Genomic DNA, 17,682 nt, shown 5'->3' on the forward strand with positions numbered 1-17,682 from the left:
GGGCAGCGATAGAAAACATGAGAGCTATGTATAGGGCAGTGGTACAGAACATGAGAGCTGTGTATAGGACACCAGTTGAGAACATGAGAGCTGTGTATAGGGCAGTGGTAGAGAACATGAGAGCTGTGGAGAGGGCAGTGATAGAAAACATGAGAGCTGTGTATAGGGCAATGGTACAGAACATGAGAGCTGTGTATAGGACACCAGTTGAGAACATGAGAGCTGTGTATAGGGCAGTGGTAGAGAACATGAGAGCTGTATATAGGGCACCAGTTGAGAACATGAGAGCTGTGTATAGGGCACCAGTTGAGAACATGAGAGCTGTGTATAGGGCAGTGGTAGAGAACATGAGAGCTGTGAACAGGGCAGCAGTAGAGAATATGAGAGCTGGAGATAGGGCAGCAGTAGAGAACATGAGAGCTGCGGATAGGGCAGTAGTAGAGAACAGGAGAGCTGTGGATAGGGCAGCTGTAGAGAACATGAGAGCTGTGGATAGGGCATGGGAGAGAACATGAGAGCTGTGGATAGGGCAGCTGTAGAGAACATGAGAGCTGTGGATAGGGTATGGGAGAGAACATGAGAGCTGTGTATAGGGCAGTGGTAGAGACCATGAGAGCTGTAGATAGGGCAGCGGTAGAAAACATGAAAGCTGTAGATAGGGCAGCAGTAAACAACATGAGAGCTGTGAACTGGGCAGCAGTTGAGAACATGAGAGCTTGGATAGGGCAGTGGTACAGTACATGAGAACTCTGGATAGAGCAGCGGTTGAGAACATGAGAGCTGTAGATAGGGCAGTGATAAAGAACATGAGAGTTGTGTGGATAGGGCATGGGAGAGAACATGAGAGGTGTGGATAGGGCAGTAGTACAGAACATGAGAGCTGTGTATTGGGCAGCAGTAGAGAACATGACAGATGTGGATAGGGTAGCGGTAGAGAACATGAGAGCTGTGGATAGGGGAGTGGTAGAGAACATGAGAGCTGTAGATAGGACAGTGGTAGAGAACATAAGAGCTGTCAACAGGCAGCAATAGAGAAAATGAGAGCTGTGGACAGGCCAGTGGTAGAGAACATGAGAGCTGTGGATAGGGCAGTGGTAAGGAACATGACAGCTGTGGATAGGACAGTGGGAGAGAACATGAGAGCTGTGGATAGGGCATCATTAGAGAACATGATAGCTGTGAACAGGACATCAGTATAGAACATGAAAACTGTGGATAGGGCAGCAGTAGAGAACATGAGAGCTGTGGATAAGGCAGTGGTAGAGAACATGATAGCTGTGACCAAGACAGCAGTAGAGAACATGAGAGATGTGGATACGGCAGCTGTAGACAACATGAGAGCTGTGGATAGGGCAGTGGTAGAGAACATGAGAGCTATGGATTAGGCAGTGGTAGAGAACATGATAGCTGTGAGCAGGGCAGCAGTAGAGAACATGAGAGCTGTGGATAGGGCAGCTGTAGACAACATGAGAGCTGTGGATAGGGTAGCAGTAGAGAACATGAGAGCTGTATATAGGGTAGTGGTAGAAAACATGAGAGCTGTGTATAGGGCAGTGGTAGACAACATGAGAGCTGTGGATTGGGCAGCGGTAGAGAACATGAGAGCTGTATACAGGGCAGCGGTAGAGAGCATGAGAGCTGTGGATAGGGCATGGAAAAGAACATGAGAGCTGTGAACAGGGCAGTAGTAGACAACATGAGAGCTGTGTATATGGCATGGGAGAGAACATGAGAGGTGTGTATAGGGCAGTGGTACAGAACATGAGAGCTGTAGATAGGTCATTGGTAGAGAACATGAGAGCTGTGGATAGGGCAGCAGTAGAGAACATGAGAGCTGTGGATGGGGCAGCGATAGAAAACATTAGAGTTGTGTATAGGGTAGTGGTAGAGAACATGAGAGCTGTGTATATGACACCAGTTGAGAACATGAGACCTGTGTATAAGGCAGTGGTAGAGAACATGAGAGCTGTATATAGGGCACCAGTTGAGAACATGAGAGCTGTGTATAGGCCATCAGCTGAGAACATGAGAGCTGTGTATAGGGCAGTGGTAGAGAACATGAGAGCTGTGTATAGGGCAGTGGTAGAGAACATGAGAGCTGTATATAAGGCACCAGTTGAGAACATGAGAGCTGTGTATAGGGCACCAGTTGAGAACGAGAGCTGTGTATAGGGAAGCGGTAGAGAACATGAGAGCTGTGTATAGGGAAGCAGTAGAGAACATGAGAGCTGCTTATAGGGCACCAGTTGAGAACATGAGAGCTGTGTATAGGGCACCAGTTGAGAACATGAGAGCTGTGTATAGAGCAGTAGTAGAGAACATGAGAGCTGTGGATAGGACAGCGGTCGAGAACATGAGAGCTGTGAACAGGGCAGCAGTAGAGAACATGAGAGCTTTGGATAAGGCACGGGAGAGAACATTAGAGCTGTGGATAAGGCAGCAGTAGAGAACATGAGAGCTCTGGATAGGGCACAGGAGAGAACATGAGAGCTGTGTATAGGGCAGTGGTAATGAACATGAGAGCTGTGGATAAGGCATGGGAGAGAACATGAGAGCTGTGGATAGGTCAGCTGTAGAGAACATGAGAGTTGTGGATAGGGCATGGGAGAGAACATGAGAGCTGTGTATAGGGCAGTGGTAGAGACCATGAGAGCTGTATATATGGCAGTGGTAGAGAACATGAAAGCTGCAGATAGGGTAAACAACATGAGAGCTGTGAACAGGGCAGTAGTTGAGAACATGAGAGCTTGGATAGGGCAGTGGTACAGAACATGAGGACTGTGAATAGGGCAGTGGTAGAGAACATGAGAGCTGTGGATAGGACAGCACTGAAAGAGTGGTGTTCCTGGCTACTTTCAGTAATATCGCTTAAAAGATGGAGGGTGAGATGATGTCACAGAACAAGTGATTCTAGTATGAGGAGAAGGTTAGAATGTGAAGATTTATAAATAGAGTTCTCCAATGTACTGATATTTTTGACCCAAATTAAACCTGTCAGCAATTAATAAGGGTAGTTTTTGTTTTTATGGTCCAGCCTGGCCTCTTTCTCAGGGCAAATAAAAACAACATACAAACACAAAAATTTAAACATCCAGCAATTACTAATCCAGTAAGAAATCTGCTAAGATTCAGGATAGCAACATATTTATTATACATTAGTTACTAATGGAGGTATTATATGAATATGTTAGCTAACACCTGTTTAACACACTTTTACATACAATGAGTTTGGTGAATCTGAAGTAAATACATTACTGTTTCTAGTTCAATATTGATGTAGTTCAGAAGTCTCATTTTCCCTCATATTTACTATCATAAGAAAAAAAAAGGATTGGAAAGGAAAGATAACAGGGAAGAGGAAGATAAGAGAAGAAAACTTGGGAATGATGTTATATTTGACCTTAGTTGCTTATATGTACATAGCCCCATATAAAAAACTCTGAACTAACACCACCGAACTACTCATAAATTCGGAACGATAATACACATAAAAAAGGAGGTGGAGTCGCTCTCCTCTACTCATCATCCCACTTAGTTACACCCTATACCAAACCTATTCCCATTTTTTGCAAGGCAGAACTAATTCCAGCCCTACTTCATATAAATAAACATAAACTTATATGCATAGTCTCCCTTTATATCTCTCCTGGAGACAATATCTCAACCCTTGAAAATATTCTCTCCTGGTTCTCTAACAACGTCACTAATGAAACTATAATCCTGGGTGATGTTAATATTAACTGGTCAACAATTCAATCTCCCACAAACTCACTTAATATAAACTTGTACAACTTCACTCAGCTTATTAACTCAACAGCTATGCCTGCCAAGAACTTCCTTACTGGAAACACCCTGGACTGGATTCTAGTTTCTCATCCACATTACATCTCCGATAGTGGCACTCTGCCCGACCCATTAGGCGACCACTTCCCCACTTTTGCCCACCGTCTTCCCTCTACTATACAACTAACTCATATCTACACCTTCACTCGCTGTCTAAAAAACTTTAATTCTAGCACATTTTCAAATGCACTAAAAAAATGACCTGGAACCCACTAAAAACCTTTCCCTTAGAAAATGCTGCTACCAACTTTAACTCAATTTTCCTCAATTTGCTCAACTCTGAAAACAAAACGCATAAGAAGCAATCCTGTACCTTGGCTAAGCAAAAATACCTCACTAGCCATGTGATTCCAGAATAAAGCCTGGAAACGCTACTCCAAAAATGAAACTATCACCACCCTTAAGAAATTTAAAACACTTTGTGACAAAGTAAAAAAACGTCTTATCTCAGACTGCAAAGCCTACTTCTCTACACTCCAAACCAACCATAATACCAACCCCAAAATATTCCGGCATGTAATCTCCTCCCTTCTCAACCCTGGCAAAAAAGAAAACCCCTGCCCTGATCCAGATGCCTCTGACTTGGACTTAGCCACCCAATTTAACACTTTCTTTATCAATTCCATAAGTCAACTTACATCATCCTTCATGTCCCATTCAGCTTCCCCACCCTTATTTCCACCTATCCCTCCCTCTCCTAGCATCTCCTGCCCCCGACCTCCACCTTTCTCCTTCAACCCGATCCCTACAGCCACCATAAAAAAACTATTACTAACATTGAAATCCGGCTCCAATGCCCCTGATGATATACCCTCATATTTCTTAAAAGTTGCAGCAGAAGGCATAGCTCTTCCCATCTGCATTGTTATAAATAGATCTATTGCTGAATGTCAAGTTCCCTAGCTCTGGAAAAAGGCCTTTATTATTCCACTCCATAAAGGTGGTAATAACAATAATATCACAAACTTTCAACCTATCACTATCTTATCCCCCATTTCTAAACTTCTCGAAAAATGCATCCCTCTACAACTTCTACCTTACCTCATAAACAACCAGCTTCTAACCCCTACTCAACATGGTTTCAGACCTGGCCACAGCACTACCACAGCTCTCCTCTCTTTCCTATAAACAGTTAATAAGGCACATTACACTGGCCACATCGTGTCTTCTCTCCTCCTTGGCCTCTCTAAGGCATTCAACACTATCTATCATAACCTAAACTCTCCAAACTAAATGTATATCACTCCTCTATTAACTGGTTTACCAGTTACCTCTCAAACAGAAAACAAGCAGTCAGATGGAAAAAAGCCACCTCCCCATTTCTCAATACTCCCACAGGTGTCCCCCAGGGTTCAATTTTAGGCCACCTCCTATTCAATATATTCATAAACGATTTCTACCAAGCCATCCCAAATGCCAACCTTCTCCAATATGCTGACGATTCAACAATAATCTGCTCTGCCTCTTCTATACCAACCCTAGTTAAATTAACCCAAGATGCCTTCTCCTCCACTGAGCAATGGATGATGGACAACCATCTAGCACTCAATGCTACTAAAACTAAACTCATGATATTTACTGCTTCCAAAACCACCATGCTAGATAAAACCTCATTCTCAGTCACCAGTCAAAATAATACTCCTCCAGAAATAGTCTCTAATGCTAAAGTACTAGGAGTCCTGATTGATGACCAGCTAAAGTTTGATAATCATCTACAAGTAAATACCAAAAAAACACACAAACAAAATAGGCATGCTTTACTGCCACAACCATTACATCTCTCCCTCCACTACCCTCGCCAACACTTACCTTATCCCATCCCTCCTATACAGTGCCTCTATCCTTACTAACCTGCAATCCACCCTCAAGACTAAACTCTCCTCTTGCTATAATACAGTAACAAAATTTGCAACCGGCCATAGATCCACTTTCTATCACTGCAATACCCTACACCAACTGAATTGGCTTTAGCTGTCCGATTACCTCATCTATATTCAACTTGTCCAAGCACACAGACTTATTTTCACCCCCTCTCTCTATCCCTCTCTTGCCACCACCTTTAAAATGCACCAGCAAAACAGACTTTTGAGATCTAATTCCCAAAATCTAATTGAACTGCATAAACCTGCCCATCCACCAGGCAAACATCTAATGTTCTTCTCCCTATCACGCCATTGGAATTCCCTTCCACCTCTCATGCGCACCACCAGCAACCTCTCTTCATTCAAAACCTTACTTCACACACACCTGACTTCACTACGGGCATGCTCTTGCTAACACCCCACATAATCTCCCTAAACTATAGCTACTCTCTAAAAGCTATAATTCATAATAGCCTCCCATTGTTTTGTACCCCTAATAAACTCTAGGAATTAGCATAAATCATAGAATGGTACAATTCTGTAGCCTAAAAATTAACTGCATGAATTAGCATAACTGTTAAAAAATGTAGACTGTTTCTGTTATTGCAGTGTGCTAATAGGTTAAACTGTTAGGACTCTACTAATATGTTTTTTTCTGTTTGTTTAATTTTGCTTCATTTCTCTAATAACTTATGTTAACTCTGGAATTTGTAATTTTATGAAGCTTTTCTCCCCAGGACTCCATTGAAAATAGGTTCCTCATGGCCCTATGGACTATCCTGGCAAACAAACTATAAATAATAAATAATAAAATAATAATAATAACATATATCAAATAAAAAGACTATAATTAATAGAGAACTTGCAAAATGTTCACTGCTGTTGCTGCTTGAATGCTATGAAAAGGAAGAGTACAGCCAGTACAGCATTCCTACATCACCTTTAGCTCATACAAACTGGTTCCTTCATGTAGCATACCCCCCACCACCTCACGGTATTCAAGCTCCCAAGGGAAACAAGAATACATAATAGTAGCGATACACTATGTAATAAAATAAAACTCACTCACATAGCACCTGTTCTTTGGATATAAACTATAGTGACAGATATGTCCATAGTCATTACCTAACACTACTCTGGCTATAATATGATAATACGTTTGCAGCGGAACCACTAATCGCCTCCGAGTATGTAAATATTTGAACGTTTTGGTCATATCCCTGCTGTATTTACTCGTATAGGACCATGCTGCTGATCATCTCTGGTCTTCATAGAAAAGCGTTCATATAGGCTGTATTATTTTAATTTATAATTTCTCAGATTTGTTTATTTATTTATTATTTGTTAGGTGGGTTAGTCCCATTCAGCTAGTGACCTCTTTTTCAGGGCAGAACCAAGGTGGTATTTATACTACTAGGGGAATTTTGGCAGGGCACTGGGGCTCTTCAGTCTCTTCTCCTTTACAAAAATGTTGTAAAGCTACTGTTTTGTACAGATTATTTAATGCTACTTAATGTTTTCGTTTCTTTCTATGATTGTTTATTATTACCATAAATCTAATTTAATATACTACTACTATGAATTTGTCCTCGAAGTTTTGCAGCACATTATATTAGTTCAGTATTTAATAAAGCAAATATTACCTTACTAAATGTTTATTACTGTGAACATGTATATAATACTTTGCATGTTGTTTCTTTTTCTGGAGCTTTTCGTCCCGTGTCTCCATTAAATAGGGGGTACTTTACACATGCAGATTTTTCCAGTCAACACTTCCAGATAAAGAAATAAAATAACTAAGTAAATAAATACAGGATGATGCTAGTTAATGGCTTACAGCCCCAGTCCTCTTTGCTAACTACCAGACTATTAATTAAGCTGACTATTTAAAGCCAAAGCCTCAAAAATGTATTTTTGCGGGGACATGATCAGATATTTAGGTTCTCAGAAGCGATTGATGGTTCTGCTATAAACCATTAAATTATACATTATGCATGAATGATTTTTGGTAAATGCAGTTCATAGATTCATAGACTGTTACTAGGCTAACAACCCGGGGGGGATCAAATTTTCCTAAAAGAATAATGATGTCCTGTTGAGGGCCATTCAGTTATAAGCTACCTCTGTCCATATGGGACATGGGTGCCAGGCCCAGTGTACATTTCCTATTCCCCATCCACTGGTCTAGGTTGCACTTAAACAGGGTAATAGATGAACTCAGCTTCACATGGACAGAAGGCCTGTTCCATAGGAGGGGCAGTCTCTGGGACACATATTTGTCTCTCCAGCATGTTCTGTTTAAGTCACAGAAAAAAAAATCAGGTCCCTAGACCTTGTACTTCTGGTCCTCTTTGACTTACGAAAATGTAGGAGATTCGTAAGTGTAATGTTGGCAGATACCTTGTAAGCTAGGCACTGATCACCCCTCAGCAATCTGGAGGAGACTGAGTAGAAGGAAAGGGCTTTAAGGTGCTCTGCATAAGGCACATTTGTTATGCCTTATATTCTTTTAGTAAGGAACCTGTGAGGTCATTCTAGTTGTTGCACATGCCTGGTCAGGTACATACCAAAGGGATCATTATACTCCATGATTGGTCTGATAAGAGTGGAGTACAGTGGGATAATGACCTCTTTGGACATAGATTCCTTACCCTTACTTAAAATTTGCACAACATAAAAGGATTTCCTCACCATTGTGGTCACGTGGTGGTCTAAGGTAAGGCTACTGTCTATGTGCGTACCCAGATCCCCGACCACAGGGTTAATTCTTAGGGGTGTATTATCAACATGGTAAATAACCGGGATGGTTGCCTTCCCAAAGGGTAAAGTGATGCATTTCTTAGCACTGAGTTTAGGACCATGGCTTTGGCACCATTTGTTAGGCAGGGATAGACCTTCCTGAAGAATGCTAGTGTCTGCAGGGGAGTCGATGAGTGCACCCCAGCTTGCAATCATCTGCAAGTTTAGTTAGCCATAAACCTTCAGCATTTGCTTCCATTTCAGAGAAACAGATGCCAAAAAGGAGCAGGCCCAGTACTGAGCACTGGGGGGCTCCACTAGTGACTGGCCTCTTGGTGGAGGTTGCCTCACTTATTTTGACATCCTGAGTCCTATCATTGAGCCAGATGGTTATCCAGCAGGTGATAAAAGGGTTTATACCTAAATTAGTGAGCTGTCTATAATGCCTGAGTGGGATATTGTATCAAAAGCCTTGGCCAGGTTGAGGTAAGCTGTGTACACAGCTTTACCTTTATCCAATCCTTTGGTGGCCTCTCAGAAAATTTCACCAGATTTAGTAGGCATAACCTTCCTTTAACAGAGCCGAACTGTCATGGACCAGCATTTGCAGGTTACCTATGTCCTCATTTATCATGTCCATGGCCTTATGCAACATTACTGGGCACATTGTGGATGCTTCGATGAGCACCTTTGGCTGACATCAGAGATGGAAACAATACTAATTTCATGAACTTTAATCGTACTTTGACTTAGGAATGGAGTCCATTCCTGTCATGGAATTAGAAACCCAAAAGATTTGGAGAAATTAAAAAAATGATGAGGCTGGTAAGACTTATGGTGCTGTAGTTATCCGGATCAGTGGTTCGACCTCCGTTGTGCAGAGGAATGACTGTAGCCATCTTCCATTCCTTAGGCACAAAACCTGACTGAAGGCTTCATTTGAAAAGTGATTCAAGTGGACCAGAGCGGTCATGTTTCATGCTATTTATTAAATGTCACGCGACTGTAAATGAACATAATGTTATGAAAACAATGTAGAGACATTGCCCTTGAGAACTCTTCTTTATTTATTTATCTGTTTATTTATTTATTTTTTTTTGACATTTGTTGACCAGGAAGTCCACTGGGTCACAAAACCCATTTTCAGTGGAGGCCCGGGGAGAAAAGCTCCAGTTACAGACATCAAAAATATTAATAAAGAAATAATATCAAAACAGTAAAGACAAAAATTTAAGATTTTGTACACATTACATTAGAAATTAGATGAAATAAGCATGCAATAAATTGTCACCCAAAAAATAAATGTTCAAGATAATAGATTAAGCCAATGTAGGCCCAAGTTTTTAGACTAAAATTAAGCAGTTCTCAAGTTAGAAATAAGAGTACATAGTGAGTTAAAGTAAAAGCAGAGGTTCTACTACACTGATGAGTGGGATTTATAAAGGTTTTGTGAGAGGTTAGAAAGGAAGTAAAGTGAATGATTAACCTTGTTCATGGCGGCTTAGGCCAGTGGAGACAGGAACAAATATGATTACTGAGGTAATGGAATTTTAATGCAGATTTAAATGTATTTATAGAGTCAAGTTGAGTGATAGAGGAGGGGAGAGTGTTCCATAGTTTGGCAATGGCATAGGAATAAATACTTTGTCCAGCTCGTCTGTTAGGTTTGGATATACTTAAAAGCTGTTTATTAGTAGATCAAAGATTTCTGGTAGGGATGTGGGTTTGCAGAATAGTTTGAAGTAAAGGGCAATTGCCAGGGTTATGAATAAGTTTGTTGGCAAGATATAGTTGGGTATAGTTTAGGTAGTAGGGGAATTCAAACCAATACAGTTCAGAAATGACCTGACAATGATGCATGCCGTTTGGCATTCCAGAGGCAAATTTTGCTATTTTATAGTAGCATGATTGTAGTTTATTCATAAGTGATATGTGGAGGTTAGTTAAAAATGGGGCTTCCATAGAGGAGGGAAGGGAGTAGCAGACTGTTAGCCAGTTTTATTTTAGTGGGCATATCCAGGTAACGTTTATGTCTACAAAGTTTGCCGAGCTTAAAAATTATTTTTTATTATGTTATGGATGTGATGCTCAAAGGAAAGTTTATCATCTATCGTGATGCCTTGTAGTTTTGCTGTCTTAACTAGTTTGATTTCAGTATTGTCTTGTGAGTGTATTTTAAGGTCATGAGTTGATGTTTTTGTTGTGAATATTAAGAACTTAGGATTCAGCAGGAGTTGTGCATCATTAAGCCAAGCTTTGATGAATGTAAAGGCCTTTTGTGTAATCAATAGGAGATCTGAGAAAATGGTAGAAGAGGAGATGATAGTTGAATCATCAGCATATTGGAAGAGTGCAGTTTGTCGGGATGCTGTATGGAGATTATTAATGAAAATATTAAATAGAAGAAGACCAAGAACAGCCCCTTGGGGGGGCTCCCATGTTGTTAACCAGGTACTCAGATTGTTTATTTTGCCATTTGACGGCTTGTTTTCTACTGTATAGGTAGCTAGAAAACAAGTTAGCGTATGTTGGGAGCATCCTATTGTTTCTAGTTGCTGCAATAATTTGGGGTGCAATACTGTCAAAAGCCTTTGATAGGTCTAGTAAGATGGCTGAAGTTGGTAGGCCAGCATCAAGAGCATTATTCACAGTTTTAGTAAATGCGAGTAAGGCTGTAGTGGTGCTGTGAGCTGGGTGAAAGTCGTGTTGGGTGGGAGCAAGAACGTTATTGTCAGAGAGATGCTTTAGCAATTGAGTGTGTATACATTTTTCTAAAATTTTTGTTAGAGGTAAGAGTATATAGATGGGATGGTAGTTAGACAGATCATTGGTGTTACCACCTTTATGTAATGGAGTTATAATAGATTTTTTCCAGTGTTGTGGGACGTTGGATTCTGAGATGGATCCATTTGCCTTGGGACACAGGTGGACAGTAGTCGCTCCTTTGATAATCACATCGCCATAGTGGTCAGGAAATCCTTCTACATGGCACACCTCATCACAAAAGGTTTCGCATCCAGAAAAAAGAGGTCATTGTTCCCCTCTACTCATCACTCATTAGACCCATTATAGAGTACAATGCCCCTTTTGGTATGTACCTTACAGGACATCTACAACAACTGGAAAGGCCACAGAAATACCACACAAAGAGGATTACTGGTCTCAAACAGATGCCCTATACAGACCGTCTCAAAAAACTCCAGCTTTACTCCGTCGCATATCACCTACTCAGAGGTGATCTCTGCCTAACATACAAAGCTATGTCAAACCCATAGCTGTTGGACATCCTCCACTTAAAGAAATCCCAATCCCTCAAAGCTACATGCTCTAGGGACCTAAACCTTGTCACCAAAATAAACAGAACATGCCGGAGGGATAGATTCCTGTCCCAGAGACTTCCCATACTCTGGAACAGACTACCTATCTCTTCATTAGCACTCTTCAAGAAAAATCTTCATGATTGGATGGGAAATAGGAAATTCACCCCGGGGATCACGTCTGTGACTCTACTTGACAGGGGCACAGGAAAATTATTTTCTTGGGTGGTGAAAGCCAGGGTACCTTTTTGGCTAGGCTTATATAGGCCCTAGGGCCGATAGCCTAGTACCTACCTATGACCCTATGAACCTATTTATGGAATACTAACAGGATATGCTACACAGCATGAGCTGCAAGTTTTAGATATTCTGATGGAAGACTATCGGCAGAGGGGGAGCATGGTCAGAGTTTGGTCAGGAGTTTAAGCACTAAAGAGGTGGGTACAGGTTGTATAGTAAAAGTTGGTGTAGCTGGGATATTGTTAGCGTTTCCACTGGTGAGGAAGGATTGAGAGTTTGGGGAATGTTGAGTGAGATTAGAATTGGTTACTGGAGTATTAGTGTTTTTAGTAGTGTTTGGAAAGTATTCTTTGATAAGTTTTTGGATGGTGTCAATAAAGTGAGTGTTAAACGTTTGGACAATATCATGTGGGTCTTTGTCAGGAGATGGAATAGGGTTTTGCAGGGTTCCAGGATTAAGGAATGAGGAAACAAACTTCCAGAATTTTTTGGGTTGTTTCTTTGGGTGGATAATTGTGTAGAGAAGTAGTTGTTTTTGTCATTAATGACTAGCTTTTTGCCACTATTGTGAATCTGCTTGTAGTGAAGTTCATTTTGTGGGGTTCTATTTTTTGCCATTCTTTCTAAGCTTGATCTCTGGAGAGACATAATTGTTTAGCCTGTTTTTTAGTCAAGCGGCATGGTTATGCTTTGTTCCTTTGGTGTGAATGGGGGGGGGGGGGCGAGACTATTAAGGGTATCAAGAAAGACATTGTTAAAATAGATTACTGCATGCATCTTCAAGATGTAGTGTTTGTACTGGAATTCAATTGTGGACTTTTAGAATATCTATAAATAAGTTTTGGTTAAAATGTGTAAGGCTTCTAGATGTTCTATTGTTCTATATGAATGTGTTCTGGGTATTTGAGTATACATTCTGTGGGTAAGGGCTCTTACTAAACATATATAATATTATAAATATATTTAATTCCTTGATGTTCATTATACCTCTGATTGCTTTCCATAATGTCATATATTTGTGAACTCAGTGATGCAGAATGGTCAGTCTGTTTTGTTGTATGCACACCACATTCTCTGGTGTGCATCCTTTAAAGTGTTCCAGAGATGAATGTTCAATCGGTTTTGCATGTGGTCATCAATTATTTCTTTATTTGTTTATTTATTGATTGACATTTGATTACCGGGAAAGTCTGACTGGGTAGGAGCCCATTTCCAGCAGAGGCCCGGGAAGAAAAGCTCCAAAATATTACAAAACATTTTAAGAATAATAATTTTATAGTCTTTAGAAATAATAAAAAAAAAATACAGTTTAAATAATTATACCAAATTAGGCATAATATGAAAACATTGGTTAAGAGAAGATACAAGTTATATGATGATGATTTAGTAATTAGAGAAATTTTAGCCACTTTAAAGAGGCATTAAATTGCAATTCAAAGTGAGAGAAAAGCAGGCTTATGGTATATTTAGAGAGAAAACCAGGGGGAGAAATTGATAGAAGTAATGCGGTGAGTGAAGAAGAGAAAGAGCAAGGGGATGTAAGGTATGAATAGGTACGTGTTCATATTTAGGAATATAGTTTATCCTGTTGAGCACGAACAGAGCAATCTTTAATAATACAACAACATATCCCAACAGAAGTCTCCTGTTGCCACCTTAATACTTCCTGATAATTACTTGGTCACTACAGGAGACTTAGTAATGAAGTACAGCCTGGGATTGCATTAGGTTATCCCAAGACAGGTAAACAAACAAAAAGCTATGTACTGCTCTCCCAACCAGACTAGTACCCCACTATATGACTATATGTTATCAAAAGAACCTCCTGTGTTACACTGGACCCCAAAGTAAAAAAAAATATTCATAGACAAATAGTCTAGAATATTGATTATTGGCCAAATATACTTAGCCAAAAAACTATTCCGTGACTGAGTGACATTTCAGAAGGGCTTACTATTAAAAAATCAACCTAGTCCATGAAACGATGTATGAGTGAACAAGAGAAACTAGCCAGAATATACGGTGGTGCACTATAAAATAATAATATGCGGAAGTATTTACCCAAAGAGGTTGGTAGATGCATGGGATAGCCTTTCAGATAAGACTATGAGGTGACAGTATGCAGTGAAAGGATAATATATAGAAGTATTTTTTTATCAAAGAGGGTGACAGATGCATGGATCAGCCTTCTAGATAAGATCCATGAAGTTAAAACACTGAGAGTTCAAGAATGCTTGAAGAGAGTTTCCATTTGTCTACCACCTGACTCTGAGGAATCCACTTAGCCAAAGGGTGGCCCTGGGTCGTCTCTGAAATGATGTGCATGTTAATGGGTTTGTCTCATTAACAAAGAAAAAAAAACAATAAATAAATAAAATGTATCACTTTAGTAAAGTGACAAGAATCATATTATTTCTTCCCAAGAATCTGCATCAGATTAAGATGGAAGAAAACAGACAGCCTAGGTGAGGTCATTGGCAATTGCTGAAGAAATCAAACCAATGATCAGCAACATTGCAAATCACTTAAACATTCAAAAAGTAAAATACAAACTATAAGTTGGGTACTTGCTCCTGGTGCCTCCTTATTTAACGAAACCCACTCAAGAGGTGGTACAGCCTTGGGGAACCTTGTGTATTTTTCACAAAACAGGACATTGCTGAAAAATCAAAAGACTCAGGTTGTATTCCTGCACCAGGTAGTCAGGTTAATTTTCTGATACTGCATTCCTCAGTCTAGTGAACTGTTGAAAAACAAAAAGCACTACACCAGTCACCCAGGTAGCGAGAGGTCAAATGCTAATGGATTATATTATACTCAATACAGGATAATCGTCCAATAACCAATAAAAGCATTCGGTTCCACAAATACTTTAGTAAAAATTAAAGTTTATTTAAAATGATTTATGCTTTATTTTTTTAATGAAACAACAGCTACTTCCAGAGTTTTAAGTTGTAATCCCTGCTGAAAACTGAGTTTTTGCTTTGTCATTGTGCGTACACAAAACTCATGTTGACTGTTGGAATGATGTCCAAATGTTGATGTTTAACCTTATATTTGTAGGATTCTTTTTTTTTTAGAAGAGATTAGCAATATTGAATATGAGCGGTTAACTTCTTAACAATCAATAGATGTCATAGATATATATATTATTCATTTATCAGAGAGGCAGTTGATGATTCTCTTATTTATGTTATGGGAAAAGCAACCAAAAAAGAAATCAATGTAGTCACCCAGTTATTGGACATATAATATCATTCTCTAATTTTTGCATTCAATGGCAAATATTTCTGCAGAAGCAGCAAGTTGCTATGGGGGTCTTGTGGGGCCAGTGTGCTTAACTTGTTTATGGCCCATTGGGAGAAGGAAAACATTTTTTGCTGCCATTTTTTTAAGGTTTACATCAAAGTTCTCGAGCTCTAAAAAGTTCTCCGATTATATTGATTATTTGAGGATCAAGGAAAGTAATAAAGTAACAACTATTTTTAGATTATTTTAAACCTACCTACCTATTGCTTACTTCATTTCCAGGATTTTTCACACACAAACAACAAAAAAAAGCTATCATCAAGGGTCAGTTGATGGATACGGCGTCCAGGATTTAGGCAGAAGAAGTCTTCAGAAGGAGAATGTGACTTAAAAACTTATGTTTTATCAAGATTAGAGATTACATTTATTTGATGATGACTTCTTCTCCAGGAGATCAAAAAGAACTTTGGGGAACTATTCCTTCCATTGTTACCAATGAAACAATGTCGATATGTAGTTTTAAGTTCTGGGACTGAACTTAAGTGGAACTACAACTGCTTGGTGGCAGTCACATAATTGACCATGACAATCATAATATCATATAATTTTGAATAATTTTGTTTTTTTTTTTATTTAGCAACCTGACACTTAAAAGTCATCAATTTATCTCTTGTAAAAATTTGGTACTTTATCTCTAACAAATCACCAATTGTTGGACAAATAGGAAATAAACCTAGGTTCACACATTAATTCCACTAGTAGATCAAAAGATCCTCTCAATGTGGGCAATGTAAACACTGTCATCTTGTGAAAAGCAACAAGTGTTTTTATCTATCCGTGGTAAAATTTAGTATTAACCAAAAAAAAACTTGTGAATCAAGATCTCTATTTTACCTGGCAACGCGTGTAACTGTTGCCCCAGCCTTCTACATAGGTAAATCTGATAGAAGGCTGAGAACACGAAAATGCCTTAGCATAGTTCAACACAATTCACACAATTTGACCAAATTCTTAACACAGGAAGACACCACCAACACCAGACAGAAAAGGAAAACACTGAACTAGAATGGCAATGGAGGCTCTTTGGCTCTGCTTGTTGGAGCATAACAACAATATGTAATATAACACATTGTAATAATAAAAAAGATTATAAAAGATAAAACATCACATTCAACAATCATTCCAAATAATTTGAGTTAAAAATTAGAGTTAAGAAATCAGAAGTATGTGTTTGACCACTACCCTAAGACCCACTAAGATTCACCATATTATATTTACAGGTAATATATTTATACTACTATTTATATTAAGTACTATACTTTACTTTCACCTTAGGGTGTGGCAGATTAGGGGTACCAACTTTGTGATTTAGGCTTATGGTGGTAAACCGGTATTGTTCAATGGATGTTTAAACTAACTTATAAACTACAACAATTTTAATGTTGGTTTATTTTAAGACTGCCAGTGGGTGATTTTGGGATGGTTGTTAACATGGAGGTAACACTGTGGAATGATTTTGAGGTGATTTTGAGGTAGTGCACGCGACAGCTAACATGCAATGTTTATTATTATTTATATGAAAACTCTAGTTTTTTTTTAAAATGTATTTATTTTTATGAATGAGAAAAAGTTCTCTCATGAAAGTTACTGTGTGTATCATGTTTATGTACCCATGATTAATGGAGTACTAATTTGTAGTAAACAGAGATGTTATTATCCTTATTGGAATATATAACATTCTTTTGGCATCAGTCAGTCTGTCATCTTTCAGATGAGATGTTAAACCGAGACCTCATCTGCCTGAGTTGATGGTAGCTCAGGTGGATGTAAAAGATTCCATGGCACCTATTAAAAGAGTAGGGGAAGTTCCCCACTGTCCTGGTCAAATTTCTCCTAATCAGTTAACCCCGTCTTGGGTCTCCCCTGAAAAGATTTCATTGACCTAATGGGAATAACCCAGACAACAAAGTGTAAATAAAATAAATGTATTTTTTGCTAAGAAATACAATAAGGATCATGTACAGCTGTGACATACTGCAGACACAGACAGACAGAGAATTAGGTGTGGACTGGTAATGAAGTTGTTATTGTTGCCACATATTACCTTAAAAGAGAAGAGATACCTCATCACTTCAGGATTCAGTTACCTGAAAACAATGGAGGGCATGAAGGCCATGAAAGGAGGCCACACGATGACAAGGTCAACAATGAAGACAGGCCACATCATGACAAGGTCAGCTATGAATGCAAGCCACATCATAAGGTCAGCCACAAAAGAAGGCCACATCATGACAAGGTCAGCTATGAATGCAAGCCACATCATGACAAGGTCAGCCATGAAAGGAGGTCACACGATGACAAGGTCAACAATGAAGACAGGCCACATCATGACAAGGTCAGCCACGAAAGAAGGCCACATCATGACAAGGTCA

At 39.4% G+C, this 17,682-nt stretch overlaps 1 protein-coding gene across 1 annotated transcript in view; it reads right to left on the minus strand.

Moving 5' to 3' along the window:
- Window positions 1-17,682, minus strand: part of GPR179 (G protein-coupled receptor 179) — a 1,377,357-nt gene that overhangs the window by 1,342,268 nt on the left and 17,407 nt on the right. The window lies entirely within an intron of this gene.

Source organism: Protopterus annectens, chromosome 13.part0, assembly GCF_019279795.1.
Source record: "Protopterus annectens isolate FY-2018-M chromosome 13.part0, PAN1.0, whole genome shotgun sequence".
Classification (NCBI taxonomy): Eukaryota; Metazoa; Chordata; order Ceratodontiformes; family Protopteridae; genus Protopterus; species Protopterus annectens.